This window comes from Lissotriton helveticus, chromosome 4_1 (genome assembly GCF_964261635.1).
Source record: "Lissotriton helveticus chromosome 4_1, aLisHel1.1, whole genome shotgun sequence".
NCBI classification, from domain to species: Eukaryota; Metazoa; Chordata; class Amphibia; order Caudata; family Salamandridae; genus Lissotriton; species Lissotriton helveticus.
In genome coordinates, this window is record NC_136063.1 from 1,167,893,038 (window position 1) to 1,167,912,085 (window position 19,048).

The following is a 19,048-nucleotide window of genomic DNA, read 5'->3' on the forward strand; positions in this document are numbered from 1 at the left end:
TGGGACCATATGGAGACCCCCAGTCTCTCATGGACCATAGTGCAACGCCCCTCCTCGGTAATATATGTACTAAGTGGTGTAAACTGTAGTCCTCTTTTGAAAATAATTAAAATCCCTCTGGTGTATGAAGAGTATGACAACGCCACCTTGTGACAGGCCCATTGAACAGCAATTCTAGCCTCAGAAGAGTTGGTAAGATGCGTCTCCTGTAGGAGAGCTATCTGTACTGTGTGTCTATCCAAGTATGCTAGCACCTGACTGATTTTCTTGGGGGTATTGAGCCCTCATACCTTGCATGTCAGACAAGTAAATCGATTGTGCATTTGCGGAGTTGACGATATTAGGCTTAGGCAAGTACTGAGTCAAGGCATGTATGTCTGTAACAGTGAAGGTGTGACATGGTACGTATATAGATACAATCACAAAATAAAATTCCCCATAAAAAACAATGATACCCCCCACCCCCACACACTTCAGCAGTCCCAATTTGGTAAAGTCATAGTCCCAAAATACAACAAACACCAACATAAAAAACAGGTATAGAGCCAGTAGTGGGGTATACCAGCGGAGGGACACTATGGTGCATTAACTGCACATCAGTGGTATAATATCCCCCTTCTTCCCACGGTTGAGGGGCACCCGACATGGGTGTCCACTATCTCCTATATTGTTTGCCATCTCTATGGATCCCATGGCTTTGACAACACCACTCTCACAGGAGCCTGGCCTTTACATCTCACTGCTTTTGGTGTCTATGTCCATGGACAATGTGACCCTGTATGTTAGACACTTGCAAGATAAATTGGTCCCATTAATCTATGAATTTACCAGATTCAGTTATTTGTCTGGTATTCATATTAATTGGGCTAAGTTGATCATGTTCCACTTGACAGATGTTACTGAGGTCCTCGTCACAGAATTTTCACTTACTGGTTGAAGGAGCTGATGCGCTATCTGGGTATTTGGCTAAGTAGAAATTCTGATGACTTGTGGGAAGCAAATTGCAGCGCATAATGGCATGGCTGGAGGAGTGAGTGGAGGGCTGGATGAGACTTCCCTTATAATTGACTAGGTGACTAGTCATCGCTAAGATGGCGGTCCTCCCTAAGTTCCTATGTTTATTCTACAATCTGCTTCTCCCGCTGCCACTGTATTTCTGCGAACGGCTCAAATTGCACCTGGTGACGCTTGCATGGGTGAGTGGATAACCTTGTATTGTGTGGGAGAAATTAATGCTTCCCTTCAAGCGAAGAGGATTGGGAGCCCCAGATATGGGCTGGTATTGTTTGTACACCCTGGTGCAGTGTGTGCACTATAGGCTTTTTCCTCACTTAATTCATGTAGCATACAGAATGTGACCATGTTGCACTGTGTCCCCTATAGGTGGTGCTGTAAGTACCCCCAGTGACAGAGGGCACAAGTAGACACCGTCGTATCCTGCAGAAAGTTGGCATGGAATGAGCTTAGGCCGTGCACCGGAGTAGACTCTCTTTTTGCTCCATCAGTACTGCTCATAGCTCTTCCCTTCCAATGACACTTGACACTGGCACCTGTTTCCGACTGAGCTCATTGCAGCTGGCTTCTGTGGGAGCAATATATCTGCTTGGTGCCTTGGGTACACCAAAGAAAGCTCTCCAGGGCCCTGAAGCTTCCTTCTTAGACATGTTCACGTATTATTAGCTGTGTGCTGTGGTCCAGAGCCTGCACAGGCTTCCTTTCCAGCAGCCCTTCCCACTCTCCCTGTGCTATAAATGAGTGCAAGCTCGTAACAACACTCTATGCGAGGATGCAGGATACTTTGTCGATTTGCCTCCCTAGTGCTTGCAGTGCATGGGAGGCATATCTGGGGGCCCCTTTTAGTGATGACCAGTGGAGATACTGCAGAGCCCAATCTCAGCACTGCCACTCAACTACAGACTCTGTCTGGTGCCTGTTCAAGTATTTAAATAGATATCACACTCCGGATAAGTCATTTTGTATGAGGCTAATTAAGGATGTGCGATATGCATGCTGCACGTATCCTAAAGTGGACTTTATTCATCTGGCATGGGATTGTTTGGCAATGCAGGGCTTTTAGCTTGACATATTTTAAGCTATGGATGACATTACTGGGCACACCACAGAGACCTTGCCGAAGGTTGCGCTTCAGGTGTATGAAAAAGGTGCCCCCTCCTCTATGCATGAATTGACAAACATGCTCCTCCTCCTTATGAAGAGGTAGGTGGAGATGCTCTGGGGAATGTGTATGATGCCAGGCAGAGCTGGATGGCTTCAAGATGCAACCTATGGCCAATAACAACTCACTGCATAGTGGGAGCTGATGCCACCGCGATCTCGCCCCTAAGATATTTGGTCCCCCTTGGAGTGCTTCTTGAGCACTCATGCTACTGGAAGCTGCACCTCGGCTAGAGGCCCAATCCTCTCTGACTCAGAGTGCTTAAGGTCTTAGGTGTAACTTCATTGATTACCCTTGCTGGCGAGAGTCCTGGTACACCAAGTGGGGATGCTCTACTTGCTACTTTTTACCCTTTCTTTACTGTTCCCCTGTTTTTACGAGACTCAAGCACTGAAGCTAGTGATGTTATTGCTTTAACCCACTGTATTGTTCTTCCAGAAATTACATATCACTGTACTTGTTCTTTTTGTTACTGTATGCTAACCTCAATATACAGAATTTTAAATAAAACTTCATTTTTTTAATGTAGTTTCGGTGTCTGTCAGGGGTTTGATACAGATAAAATCTCTCCATGGTAGGGCATTTGTTTTGGAATTGGTATCCACTTCTTTGGCTTTCTCTGAACAGGCATGTACATATTAAACACCATACTCCATTATGGTTTCTTGTATACCTGTGGTTGATTGTTAATTTGAACTATCCTACATGTAAAGCCGTAGCAATTTATACAGCAATATGCAGGAAAACTAAGCTAGGATGATGTCATCAGTGATGTAGTCATTGATGTCATTTGAAATGTCATGAGTGATGCCATAAATGGTGTAATAGAACATGTCATGAGTGAGGTCATATGTGAGGTCATAAGCAGTGCATGGTGAGGCTCAAGTTATAGTTACCATTGCTAACTCTAACTGGTAAATTTCTGTGGTTTTTGCTGTCCAAAAGCTTAATGTTGACACTGACAAATTCACCTAACTATACCATTACTTTAACCTTTGGTTTTTCCAGTGAATTTCTAAATTTCTTTTTAATCAAAAACACATATTTTTATAATACCTAACTATAACTTTACTTTAACCTTTGGTTTTTTGAGTGATTTGCTAATGTTTCTTTTAATCGAAAACAAATATTTTTATTACATCTAATTTCTTCAGCAATGTAATAAAAATGATATCTATTGGTTGAGCCTTGGCCCTTTTTTCCTACTTCTCCCCATTAGGATCTTGTCAGACTTTTCCAGGATTGTAAAACACCTCGTGGTAGGTTCAATCTTTTTCTCTCAGATCTCGCAGGCCTCTTGTGGGATTGCATGTGTCCATGCAGTCCCCGGAAGCTTGTTTCCTTTCCAGTAAAGAATTGGCTTGGTAGTTTGGTCTGCCCTGTTCCCATGATGCACTGGGCCAGGGTCAGACTAATTTGCATGTAGCCAGGTTCTGAACTGGGATGGTGCAGTGAGCTAAACAACGGTGATGGATCAAGCCCTGATCTTTTGACTGGGTAGGAGTGTTCTGCTTAATTCAGATACTCTGTCCATCACCACCCCCTTTTGAATCGTTTTGGCCACCACAAGTGTGGAAGGGTATGCTCAGATGTGAGTCCCTTGCTCACTGCACCATCAGGATTCAAGCAAGCCGGGCCGAAGACGGCTGTAATGCCAGAAACCGGTCCCCGGAAGCTTGTTTCCTTTCCAGTAAAGAATTGGCTTGGTAGTTTGGTCTGCCCTGTTCCCATGATGCACTGGGCCAGGGTCAGACTAATTTGCTTGTAGCCAGGTTCTGAACTGGGATGGTGCAGTGAGCTAAAAAACGGTGATGGATCAAGCCCTGATCTTTTGACTGGGTAGGAGTGTTTTGCTTAATTCAGATACTCTGTCCATCACCACCCCCTTTTGAATCGTTTTGGCCACCACAAGTGTGGAAGGGTATGCTCAGATGTGAGTCCCTTGCTCACTGCACCATCAGGATTCAAGCAAGCCGGGCCGAAGACGGCTGTAATGCCAGAAACCGGTCCCAGGAAGCTTGTTTCCTTTCCAGTAAAGAATTGGCTTGGTAGTTTGGTCTGCCTTGTTCCCATGATGCACTGGGCCAGGGTCAGACTAATTTGCATGTAGCCAGGTTCTGAACTGGGATGGTGCAGTGAGCTAAAAAAGGTGATGGATCAAGCCCTGATCTTTTGACTGGGTAGGAGTGTTCTGCTTAATTCAGATACTCTGTCCATCACCACCCCCTTTTGAATCGTTTTGGCCACCACAAGTGTGGAAGGGTATGCTCAGATGTGAGTCCCTTGCTCACTGCACCATCAGGATTCAAGCAAGCCGGGCCGAAGACGGCTGTAATGCCTGAAACCGGTCCCCGGAAGCTTGTTTCCTTTCCAGTAAAGAATTGGCTTGGTAGTTTGGTCTGCCTTGTTCCCATGATGCACTGGGCCAGGGTCAGACTAATTTGCATATAGCCAGGTTCTGAACTGGGATGGTGCAGTGAGCTAAAAAACGGTGATGGATCAAGCCCTGATCTTTTGACTGGGTAGGAGTGTTCTGCTTAATTCAGATACTCTGTCCATCACCACCCCCTTTTGAATTGTGTCCATGCAGCAGGCTTCATTCTCTGAAACTTGTGAGCTTGCGGGATAGCAGCAAAATTGTAGGGAAATAGTAGTATGTGGGACAGAGTTTCCTCTCCACTGAGACCCATCTTTTACATGACAGTTGTGTGTAGTAGGTGGGGTGTGGGGAGAGACTGGCTGCTTGACACAGCTCTTTGTCTCAGATGACAGGTATATGTAGTAGTGTGTGTGGAGGGACTGGCCTCTCCACTGAGACCCCTCTCTTGGATGACAGCTGTGCGTATTGGGATGCCTGGAGGGACTGACCCCTACGCTAAGGCCTCTCTCTTCGATTACAAGTGAAAATGCAAGAGTTTGGAAGAAGGCTGGCCTCTCCACTGACACCAGCTTTGGGTTCTATAACTGAGCTGGAGCTACTCTTGCTGAGGTTATCATCACCACAAACATCTCACAGTTTGTTTTCATTTCAAACAACCCCCAGACCATTATTAATAAATAGGATTCCACTACTAATTAAAGTCAGAGTGAAAATTGTCAAGGGACAAAACATTCTAGAAACTCATTTGCACCTTGATGCAAATGCCCCCCACCCTACCCGTGGTATGAAGTTTCAGTACTCACCGCCTTCCCGAGCAGGATAAGCGTGAATTGAGCCTGGATGATGTGGAGCATCGCTGCATCTCTCTCTGGATGCCAACAGCTGCCTCCTTGTTGAACGGTACCTCCCTGTCCTCCCTCGACCACAGGACACCCCCTCCCAGAACCGCTGGAGCACGGAAAGGAGCGGCGATGACACCAGACACAGGTTGCCCCGCAAGCAGGTCCATCGGAAGAATACAGCTGGATCGCGGAGTGCGCTGCAACGCGATTGAATCCGCTTCGCCTGTACCTTAAATGATTGCCCAGCCAGGACAGTTCGCCGGATACTGCCGGCCGAAAGCACTCAGGGGCCACCCTGAAGCAGGCGCAGAGGTTACCCACCTGCCCACAAGCCCAGGGACTGACTCCTAGCCCTGGCTTCTCTCTGTGGTGAATCACTCACGAAACCAGAGCTCCTGCTCATTCTCCCCATGCCGCCTGTCTTCACAATGGTGGCCCAACCAACCCAGCTCGACTGGAATCTCCTCATGGGAAGCACTCGTGGGGCAGCCTGAAGCGAGCACGGGTGGAGCAACGCCCTGTCACGAGCCCGGAGACTGCCTCCCACCTCTGGCCTGTCTCTGAGAGGTATACAGCTGAAACCGGAGTGCCTGGCTTAATCTCTCCTTCCCGCCTGCCCTCAAAATGGCAGCCAAACCAAGACAGCTCGCCGGGACTCTCCGAGCTGGATTCACGTGAGGGGCACTCTGAGGAGAGCGCAGGGGAGCAGGGGAGCAGCGCCCTGTCACAAGACCTCAGACTGTCTCCTGCCCCTGGCATCTCTCTGAGGTGCCCAATTTCTAAAATGGAGCACCTTGCTCAATCTCCCCGTTCTGCCTGATTTAAAAATGGCGTCCCAACCAAGACAGCTCGCCGAGAAACTCCGGGTGACAATCACTCAGGGGGCACCCTGAAGTGAACGCAAGGGTGCAGCACCTTGACACAAACCCTGAGACGGCCTCCTGCCCCTGGCCTCTCGCGGTGGTGTTCACATGCAAAAACGGAGCACCCGTTTCAATCTCAACGTTTCGCCTGACATCAAAATGGAGGATCAGCCAGGACAGACTGTACTGAAATCCCATGCCCCAACCATTATGGGAACATCCTAAAGGTGATTTGCGCTGTACCACAAGCCATAGTGGCTCCCTCCTCCCCCGACCTCTTTCATAGATTTTCACGCGCTACACCGGAGCCCCTAACCTTTACCTCCCCTTCGCCTGACTTTGAAATGGCGGCCTAGCCAGGACGGCTTGACCCAAAACGCCGGGCCACAACTTGTCTGGTAGCATCCTGAAGGAGGTGCAGGTGAGTCCCGCCTGCCACAAGCCTGGGAGCCTGCCTTCTGCCCCTGACCTCCACCCTTGTGTCCTCCTGCCTATCCGGAGCTCCAAACTTATCTTAACTGATCCGTTGCCCATGATTTTAATTAGCAGACCGGTCGGACGGCGCGCTGGATGCATAGCCCAAACTTCAGGTGCATCTGGAAGTAGGCACAGGTGAGCCGCTCCGTGTCACAAGACCTGGAGACTACCTCTTGCCCCGGGCCCCTCTCCTAGTTGATTTCTTGATGAACTGGATCTCTTTGTTTCCCCAATGCTCTCTCCTCCTGACACCAAATTGGCTGCATAGCGAGCACTATACTCAGTGACTACTCCCTGTCTTCGGAGAGACCTCAGCCCCACGTCATAGCTAGCACTTGACCCAGTTACTACCCCCCACAGTGATTCCGTAGCCCCACTGACGAACCACTGTCTTGAGGGGCAAGCGCACCTTGACCCCAAAATGCACTGGTCATTACTAATAACCCACTCCCCTGCAGAGTCTAAGCGGACCCAAGCTCCCCTATTCCCTATCTTCCCCTGACCCCCTAGTCCGCGTCTCACTTCCCTCAAACTCAAAAGTATCCATCCTCACTGACACCACAACTATAATGCCTTCACCCACGACAACCCTCTCCATCCCCCGCTCCTCCCCCTATATAAAACGGCATGGCCCAAACTCCTTCTCAATGTCCCTCCCCTCCAACCTCGCACCTAAATAAAAAAAAAAACTAAAAAACAAACCAAGAATCCCTCTTTGCTGACATTTATCACTGTCCTGCGAAAGGTCAAGTAAAAATGGACCTCAGCTTTCACACAGCTACACCCGGCTTTTGGATCTCCACCCTGAGAGGAAAACGCCAAATCACCAAAACCACCAATATTACCCATAGCTGTAAACTCTCATTCTATGCCCCAAACCACCTGCCATGCTACGGGACCACCTTGGTGACCATATACTCCAACTGCACCGTCCTGATCCAAGCCAACAACGACAATCTTGAGGCCTTTGATCTCCTCTTCCCTTCTCTACATACCAACACCATCCATGCATCACCCCCCTTCCCTTCGCTCCCCATCTACTTGGGCAACCAGTCCCCCATACCGAACACCCTCCCTATTTTGCCGCCCGCATCCACAACCACCTACGCTCAACCCCGAACCCTCCCTACTCCCTGCAGCTCCAAGGACATGGCCTTGCCCCCTGATATAGTCCATCCTCCAGAACTACCCCTTATGCTGAACATCCCCCAATCAGCTCCAGACGACCACAATACACCCCACATGGCTCCCAACCCCCGGCATCTGCCCTCCTCCAAGACTAAACGACCACCACATCCTGACCCCCGCACCATACAACCACCCCAGTACTCTAACAGATAACTAACAAATAAACACCAAAAGATGACACAACTCCATCAACGCCCCAACCGGCAGAAGTGACCCCATTCAGAAGCAACCCTCCCCCACTGAAGACTAGACGGATTGTCGCCTCACCCGTATCAAAAGCCAAGTCGCCATTATAAGCCATTATAATACAGGGACTGAATCTCATCCTATCCAACCTCTCGACGCTACACAACCCCCCTAAACACCCACTCCACCCCCACTCCCCCCCCACACTCTCTAGGCCTACCAAGCCCCTGCCCCCTAGCCTGGCTTCCTGCCCCTCTGCGTCCCATGCCACGAGACCAAGTAGAACCGCGGAAGCCATGTCCGCGGAGGAAGCGCTTGAGCTGGCCTCCTCAAACACCATCCCTTGCGTCGTGCAATCTTCAATTCGGGTAATCACAGGCTTCAGAAGTGATCAATCCTCCTGAAAACCCCTAGACCCCCAGCCTTCCTCATCAACATCCCTATTGAACCTAGAGAGGAAAGATCCCACACTAACTGCATGATTATAAACTGCAGATCCGCCACGAAACATGCCACAGAGCTGGCAAAAACCATACTCAAACATGACATAGACACAACCTTCATCACCGAGACCTGGCTAAACGACTCCTCGCCTCCTATCCTGGATATGCTCGTACCCCCAGGCTTCTCTTTCATCAACAAAGATAGGAAAGACCCAAAAGGCACAGGCATGGCATTTATCCACAACAACAACTTATCGGTTTCAGAAATTGATACCTTTAACCACAACTCCTTTAAATGCCTAACCGCCAACATCAGCACTGCCAACAACAATGTACTGCAGTGCCACGTCCTGTACCATCCCACAGGCAACACCGCCACGTTCACGGAGCACCTGTTAGACCTGATTGTCCACTGTTCTCCCCAAAACACAAACAATCTCATTTTAGGAGACCTCAACCTCCACTGGAATGATGAGAATAGTGCTCCAGTACAAGTCCTGAATGAATTATTACACTCCAACAACCTTACCCAGCACTGCTCAAAAGAAACCCACAACAAAGGGGCAATCCTGGACGCGATCATCACCCAACATGACGCAATTACTATAGACCACATTCTTCCAGTCGACTGGTCAGACCATCACCTCATCCTATTTCACCTCCCTCCATCAAAGACCCCCCTACTTGGTCTAGGAACCTATCGCAGATCAACACTGCTGACTTAGAAGAAAGAATATCCTCCCCCTTGCCCCTCTCCCCGGACGGCCTTTCAACTGCAGAACTCACATCACATTACAACACAACGATTTCCTCCATCTTAGACCAAGTTGTTCCAGTGAAACTGAAAAAAACCAGGAGCATCCCCTCCAGAACCTGGTTCAACAAGGACATCAACGAGGAAAGAAGGCAACTCAGAGCCACAGAACGGCTCTGGAGAAGAACCCCTCCTCCAGTCATTGTGAAGAGCTCAAATCAGTAAGACGAAAGTACAAAAAACATAACATCGAAAAAACCAACTTCTTATGTACCGCGCTGGACAAGGCAAAAAACAGACCATGAGAACTCTTTCACATCATCAAAAAACAAACATCCAAGCTGTCTACTACCCATGTCCAGCCCTCTAAAACCTTATGCGACAGCTTCGCCAACTCCTTTAACGAAAAAATCTCCAAAATCGAACTTTCCCTCGACATCAACCCCATCCTCCTGGCAACAACTACACCACAGCAATCGAAACCACCTCTAGTAGGCGACCCGCAATTACCAGGTCCTCCTTCGACCCCGTCCCGGAATCTGAGATCCTCAACTTAATCTCCTCCTCCAAGCCCTCATCCCACAAATTGGACCCCATACCCTCCCAAATGGCCAAAGATCTGACACTCACCCTTGCACTACTCTGGTGCGAAATCATAAACAGTTCACTAAAAACGGGCACCATACCTGATTGCCTCAAGGTCGGACAAGTCACACCTCTCCTGAAAAAACCAGACCTAGACACTAACGACCTGAATAACTTCAGACCGGTCTCCAATCTTCCCTTCCTGACCAAAATTCTGGAAAAATGCGTTCTCCGGCAACTGAACAAACATATGAACACTAACAATTTACTAGACCAGCACCAATCAGGATTTAGAAAAGGTTGTAGCAACAAAACCGCAATCCTTACCATCGATGACATCCGCAACTCCCTTGATTCAGACCATTGCTGTCTGCTCATCCTCCTTGACTTGTCAGCAGCCTTCGACACAGTATATCATAGTCTTCTCATCAAGGCTCTCAAAGAGCCGGTAGGTGCAGATGAACTGGTTCTTCAATGGTTCTCCTCCTTCTTCCAGAATCGCTTCCAGAGAGTCAAAATCAAATCATTTACATCTGACCTTCTCCCCGTGAACAGAGGAGTCCCCCAAGGATCCGTTCTCTCCCCTCAACTGTTCAACATATACATGGCACCCCTCACCACCATTCTAAATAAAGCCAACATACCTTTCCATCTATATGCAGATGACACCCAGATATACCTGGAATCCTCCTCCCTCAACAACATTCTAAGACTCAACAATACTCTCAAAAAAGTCCAAGAATGGTTATCATCGAACCACCTTAAACTCAATCAAGGAAAAAACGATATCCTCCTCAACTCCAACAAGGAAGAAAACCTGCAAATGACAGATTGGCTGAAATCTATTGATGTACTCAAAGGGAAATTCACCCTGACAAACTCGGTAAAATCACTGGGAATCACCCTTGACCACAAATTATCCATGACTTACCACATCAGGAACTCAGCTAAGACCGCCTTCCTCAATCTGAAGCCACTCAACAAAATCAAACCCTACATTCCACCTACGGACCTCAAACAAGCCACCCAATCTCTGGTGTTATCTAGACTGGACTATGGGAACGCAATCCTCTCTGGTACAGCTCTCTACCACCTAGCACTCCTAAAAACCACCCTCAATGCAGCAGCCAGAATGGTCTGCGGAGTCAAAAAATTCGACCACATATCTCCCTCACTCAGAGATCTAAAATGGCACCCAGAGGAAATGCGGGCCAGTTTCAGAACTGCCTGCCACACAAAGCCTTGTAAACAGGGCAACCAGAATACCTAGCTTCTAAACTCAAGAAAGCCGGCCAGTCTAGAAGTCCCAGGAGTTCCAACTCCCTCCTTCTCAACTCCCTGAAAACACGCAAACAAAAAAACGCAGCCCGCTCTTTTGCAGGCAATGCTCCATAAATCTGGCATGCCATCCCCGTTGACATCAGAAATACCCCCTCCTTTCTAAAGTTCAAAAGCTGCCTAAAAGTCCTCTACCTCAACGTGCCTTCCCAAACTCAATTACGTGACTCACAAGCTTTAACCTGACAGTCACCGGAGCTCAAGCACCCTCAACCTACCTCATACCCTCTATCCATCCTATTGCATGGGGTCACCTCCACTAGGAGAAATTCTCAGGATAAAACCTTGGCGCGTCAGCAAGAATACAACCTGACCGCTCTACCTCAATGACGACCTCCGATCCCTTGATCTCTATACCTCAGCGTCGCACCTCAGCCGCTCAACTCATGTGTACTCTTGAACACTTATGTTTGCTTGTATTTTGCACTTTTACTCTATATTTGACTTCTCCACATCCTGCTGTAAAGCGCTCCGATACCCTCGGGTCTGGCCAGCGCTATTGAAAACTCCTAAAATAAAAAAATTAAAAAATGCTCAAAAGGCACCAAATCACAAAGTAAATGGCCACCAGAACAGCAACTGTCAGACCCAAACCCCTGACTGGACACATCAATCTTTTTTCACTTTTCATAGTGACCAATCTTCTCATGACATTTGCCCCCATAGCCTAACCCCAACAAGGGAGGAACTGTGGTCTCATTTCATACGCTCCCAAGAGCAGGGGGGAATCTACGATGGAACTCTCTGCGTCCCACTAATAACTCAATCACCAGGCTCCAAAATAAACAGACACAGGGTCTCAAATGGAAACATCTACAGGGAGCAAAATCCTGGAAACAAATCTCCACTGTGCCTTTCCAAAAACAAGGCTCTTCAATATTAAAGGCCAGTGGCCACATGGGATGTGTTATTCAGAAGGTCTAAGTTGACAGTAGAAGCCTTGACATAGCTGTCAAATGGATGTGCAAGTGCAATGGCTACATATCATGGCCAAATCTATTTCTGGAATTGATCAGAAGTTGGCTGACTTAAACAAACTGATAACCCAGGCCCAAAATTACACTGCAGCAACCTTTGTAGACTGCACCTGCACACCGGTGGTTAACAAACTTACAACACTCCAAAGACACCCTGAATGCCCTAATAGAAGACCTTAAATTGAATCTTGACTTCTCTTGTTGCAAATAAGTTTTAGCCCCACCAGCTCAACTGATCCAGCAATGCAGCAGGCAGTGTTAACCCAATAAAGCAAAGAACAGTGCAACAGGTGAAGAGGCGAAGAGGAAGATGGCTGACTCGCAATGACAAAGAAGGAGAAAGGCCAGCTCATTAAAGATGAGGCTAACCTAAGGAAAGGCTCTCTCCCCAAGTCTCCCCTGCCCCCCCCCCTCCAGCTCATCCTGAAAAAATAATGGCAGAAAACAAAAGAAAAAGTAACCCACGGCTAGGAACAAAATTAAAAAAGCACCCCAGTAATCGTACCCTGAACTAGTCAAATTCAAACCACCAAATACACAACCATGCCTGACAAAGATCCTACGATAGAGCAAAGCCAGGACAGTATGTAGGCCTGGGTGGAGTTTATGGAGTTTACTCTGCGCAGTCCACTAAGTGCTGGAAAATCTCCACCGCGCTCTGTGAAGTTCCACCAACGATGGAGTCTGTTAAGTTGTGCTGCTTGCACTGATTTTTAGCACTGGGAATTAATTGCGTGCTGTAAAATCAGTGCGAATGGCACTACAGGTCATGCCAGAGAGCGCTGCTACTTTCTGCTGCTCGAGTAGATATTCTACTCGAGCAGCAGCTTCCTCAATGTGAACTGCAGATTTCTCATGCAAGCGCTTGCAACCTGCTGCAACTGCCCACATTGATGAATCTCAGTACACAATTTTTCTTGCGACTGGTCGCCAACTTAACGTTGGCGAGCTGCTCGGGAGAAAAAACTCTACTTTGCAGAGTTCTTCGGAACTTAGGGCACTGTGTGGAATGGGCAGAATTCAGCGAACCCTTCACCCACCCCTAACAGTAAGAACCCACAAAAGAAAAAGAAGCTCTATCTCTTATTTGAAAAGAAGGTGGGAAATCCAATTCCAAAGAGCATCATCCCTGAAACTTGCGATGCTTGACTTCTAGCCCTATCTTCTGCTCCCACAACCACTGGTCTTTTCACTGCACCAATCCAGAAGGATACAAACCAAAGGGAGGAGGTTTGACTTAACCTAAAACTTACAGCTAATAACTGTGAAAGCCCAGAAGCCTCAACAATAAACACCGACCAGACTCTCTTCTTACCCATCCTTCTACAAAGAGTTATCGATGGTATGTTTAACAATAATCCATTGGCTCAGTGGCAAACAACAGGAGAAGCAGGACCCCAGAATGGCAGAATGAATCTCCTCAGGCTTGTGAATCAAGTCCAATATATATTTATTGTCTCTAAAGTAGTCACCTTAGACACTTCCTCTCTATATCCAGGGGGACAGCATTTTTACTAGGCCTGGGCGGTAAATGTTGTTTCTTTTACGGAATTTGGGTAATTTCGCTTCCGTGGAGAATGCGAAATTGCCCAAAATTCTGCGTTCCGCAACTTCGCAAAATTATTTGCTTGTTCGCATACTCTAATGCGTGTTCACAAGATATTTCCCCCCGAGCACGCAAACAGCGATTGCGAACAGTAAAAAAGAATCGCAAACAAGCAATTCCGCGGGATTCGAGGAATTTCTGCGTGTTCGCGGAGATTTTTTATCGTTTTGCGGAGATTTGCGTAACACGATCACGCAAATTCCGCCCACCCATAATTTTTACTTCATTTCCACAACACCTCCAAGTTTTTCTGAGAAAAACAGTAATGGAGGCCAATTCATGTCCATCATTCCAACAGCCTGCCAATCCAATTGTTCGCTTTCATTGGACTTGCAGTACCTGCTCTCTCCCACAGAAGCATGAGGGCTCCATTTTTTATTTTGCTCTCTCTTGGGACACCTTCAGGACTATCGCAAGCCAAACTGTCAAAATATACAATTAATTTTAACCCTTACTATCTCAAAAACTACTTAACATATTTACACGAAATCCCAAAAAGCACAATCTGAGGACCACGATCTAGCTTCTTGTCAAATCTCGTGTAATTCCATTCAGCAGTTTTTGCTATAATCTGTCTTAAAGAAGTCTATGGAAAATGCATGGAGATTTTGCATTTTGGGACCTCCTTTTTTCTTGGCCCCTCGCTGGATAGATCGCCCTGAACCTTTCCAGGAAGGAGCTGAGGTGGCTAAACTTTTTTGGGCAAGGTTTCATGAAGAGTCATCAAATGCTGCAAAAGTTATTAGCAAACCAATAAATGCCCCGTCTATGGGAAAATAGATGAGCAGTTGGTAGATCTAACCATAACTACCTAATAGCAAAATATATATATATATTTATATGTTATGTATATAAGCTATAAAGGACCGCAAAGCCACCAAATTCAAGCGGGACAAACTGGATTGCCAGCGAGGTCACATTTTCACCCTCTCCAAGCGGTTTGAAGGCATTCGTTGACAAAAGTTATCGCAAAGCTTGCAAACAAATGCTCCATTCAGTAATGTGGAAACTGGCTCAGAAATCAGTTTGGAGGTAGACACAGACAACGAAGATGGAAGACAAATGATGACTATAGTACCATCAGTAGAAGACAAGCTTCGTTTTTTACGGGGGACAGGAATAAAAATCTCAGGCCCTTGGCAAGCCAAGAAAGAACCTTCCATGGAGGCAGAAGAGGCAGAGGAAGAACAGGTGGTCAGGAAGGGCAAGCCGTCAGCAAGGGCCCACAGAAGAAGATCAAATAACATGGGACAATTCAGAGGGAAATGTGGTGAACCTTACTGACCTCACATTAAATGCAGGAGAAAATCAAATTCTGTCATGTGGTCTGTGATATTGTGTCTCGGAAAATATGGACTATGTTCAAACTAGGATTGACTGTTTTAAGTTCACACGTAAGCTCATGCTGGCTAAATGTTTTGTGACCAGCAAAAACACAGGGCATTTGCAGCAAGAGACACTAGCGAGCGGTAATAATCTGTTGATCTTGGACCATACTCTATTATGTGACTTAGATAGCTTATCTAGGAATGATCCAGATGTAACATCAGATTATGTACTGACCAGGGAGCAAGATCTGAATGTGTATGGTAGACTTGAAACACCATTTAGACCTAGGTCTACTTTTTTGCCTATGGTTCAAAAGATTCAAAAGACACCTTTACTGACCTGGTAGTACAGGACCTAAAAAAATTGTATTCCCAGTTTGAATGGGAAAGAACAGCATATTCCTTAATCTATGTCAGCTATAAGAGCTTAGTCAATATGTTGCCTTCATGTCCTGACATAGTAGTGAGGGTGTGCAGTCATAATATCGAGTCATTTATTTCGACTGGACAGAATATAGAGTAAAAAATATAGAATGGACAAAATATCGACTAGACATAATATAGACAACAAAAATATCGACTAGAAAAAATGTATATCGAATAGAATGGACATAATATCGAATCAAAAATATAGAATGGACATAATGTCGACTAGACATAATATAGACAACAAAAATATCGAATTTAAGGTAAGTTAATAATATTTTTAATTTTTTGTGTAATATTATTCTGTAGCAGGTTGTGGGTTTATAGGGGAATAGGGTGGGAAGTAATTTAATTATAATTAATTAAATATGTTAATTTATGTATTGATATTTATTTAGAATTAATTGTTAAATAATTATTAATTGGTAATTAATTAAAATATAATTGGTAATTAATTCAAATTGATTAATTGATAAATATTTTAATTTTGGTAATTTATTTTCTGTAGCGGGTTGTGGATTTATAGGGGAATAGGGTGGGAAGTAATTTAATTATAATTAATTAAATATGTTAATTTATGTATTGATATTTATTTAGAATTATTTGTTAAATAATTATTAATTGCTAATTAATTAAAATATAATTGGTAATTAATTAAAATTTATTAATTGATAAATATTTTAATTTTGGTAATTTATTTTCTGTAGCGGGTGGTGGGTTTATAGGGGAATAGGGTGGGAAGTAATTTAATTATAATTAATTAAATATGTTAATTAATTCATTGTTAATTATTTAGAATTAATTGTTACTTAAATAATAATTGGTAATTAATTAAAATACAATTGGTAAATAATTTTAATTGATTACTTGATAAATATATTAATTTCATTAATTTATTTTCTGTAGCGGGTTGTTGGTTTATAGGGGAATAGGGTGGGAAGTAATTTAATTCTGATTAATTAAATATGTCATTTAATTTATTGGTATTTATTTTGAATTAATTGTTAATTAATTATTAATAGGAAATAAATGAAAATATAATTTTTAATTAAAATTAGTTGATTCATTTTTAAATTGTAAATTAATTTATTGTTAATAGGTAATTAATTAGTATGAGTAGGCAATTTTTATACTTAAATAATTTTATTTTGTATTTATAAATAAATATTTAATATATTTTATACACTTGTAAAATATTTTAATTATTTGTAATTGGTATTACTATTTATGTTATTTATATCTATTTGTGAAGTATTTACTTTCCCTACTATTGCACTCTCTGAAGTTGGAATAGTAATTTTAACCCCTACGCTATCCAACACTTTCCCTACTGTTGCACCCACTGGAGTGGGTATGCAACGTTTACAACGCAACTTTTACTATCCACTACCATTACAACGAAACTTTTACAACGCAAAAACTTTTACAACGCATACATTTACAAAGCATGTTTTTACAACGCAGATACCTTTACAACGCATACCATTACAACGTAAGTATTGGTAAGTATATAATTATTTTTAAATTGTTATATGTTTGGGTTTTTGGGTAAAGGGGTATTTTTAGGGTTCAGGGTCAGTTTTCAGTTTTTGGGTAAAGGGGTATTTTTAGGGTTCAGGGTCAGTTTTCAGTTTCTGGGGTAAAGGGGTATTTTTAGGGTTCAGGGTCAGTTTTCAGTTTTTGGGTAAAGGGGTATTTTTAGGGTTCAGGGTCAGTTTTCAGTTTTTGGGGTAAAGGGGTATTTTTAGGGTTCAGGGTCAGTTTTCAGTTTTTGGGGTAAAGGAGTATTTTTAGGGTTCAGGGTCAGTTTTCAGTTTTTGGGTAAAGGGGTATTTTTAGGGTTCAGGGTCAGTTTTCAGTTTTTGGGTAAAGGGGTATTTTTAGGGTTCAGGGTCAGTTTTCAGTTTTTTGGGGTAAAGGGGTATTTTTAGGGTTCAGGGTCAGTTTTTAGTTTTTGGGTAAAGGGGTATTTTTAGGGTTCAGGGTCAGTTTTCAGTTTTTGGGTAAAGGGGTATTTTTAGGGTTCAGGGTCAGTTTTGGGTTTTTGGGGTACAGGGGTACTTTGTAAAAATAAAGTAAAATTACATTTGAATTAAATTTATTAAATAAAATTAAATAAAATTAAATTATATTATAATATTTTTAATTAATTTATATTCAAAAAATTATTATATACTTACCAATACTTACGTTGTAATGGTATGCGTTGTAAAGGTATATGCGTTGTAAAATCTTGCGTTGTAAATGTATGCGTTGTAAAAGTTTTTGCGTTGTAAAAGTTTTGTTGTAATGGTAGGCGTTGTAAAAGTATGCGTTGTAACGTCATACATCCCTGGAGTGGGAATAGTAATTTTAACCCCTACGCTATCCAGCGCTTTCCCTACTGTTGCACCCACTGGAGTGGGAATAGTAAATTTTACCTCTACGCTATCCAACACTTTTGCTAATGTTGAACTCACTATAGTTGTAACAATAAATTTTAAGCATTTTCTATGCTACGCTAAAAATGTTATATATGTTTATTTAATAATATGTTTTTATATATATATATATATATATATATATATATATATACATATATGTATTATTGTTGGTGATATAAGTTTTTTTAATTATATAAATTATTTATTAAAATTACATTTTTTTAATAATTATTTCTAAGTTTATAATAAATATATGTATTACTATATTAGTTTTAACTTAATTTTAAGACATTTAAAAAAATCGATATTTTGACAGTCTATATTTTTTTAAGTCGATATTTTGGAGTCGATATTTTGGTACTTACCTGTTTGAAGATAGGGAGTCGATATTTTGTCAATCGATATTTTTGACTCGATATTTTTGTATCTCGATATTTGTGAGGTCGATATTATGTCAGTGATCCAGTAGTGAGACAAGCAGACAAGGGCAGTAATGCTGTGCTGTGGCCACTCACTATGTCACTCGAGGAAGCTATGAACCAGCTAAATGATTGACAATGCAATGCCAAGGTAGGCAAAAGTATTTTGAAGGAAGTAACCATGAGATTTTAAACAGATTTAATGCACTGAAGGGCAGTAGGGCTTATTTCACAGTCTGAGTTCAAGTTCCTTAAGGTTGACACACTGGTCACACCCATTTTATATTTGATACCGAAGGTACACACAAACATCAGTGTACCTCCGGGTCATCCCATCATCTCTGCCATTGACAGTCTCTTTGAAAATACCTACTAAATATCTGGATTACTTCTTGCAGGTTCCACTGAAAAGGTTAGATTCTAATACCAAAGACGCAGGGGATTTTCTAAAGAAGATTTATGATATAGGATGGGAACAGGACTATTTAATGATCACACTTGACGTGACTTCCCTATATCCCAGTATTTCCCACACAGATGGTATGAGGGCAGTCGAATATTTCCTCAGCTCAAGACCATTGACACTGTACAAGCATACGGAAATGCTGTTGAATATGCTAGAATGGTGTTTGTGTAA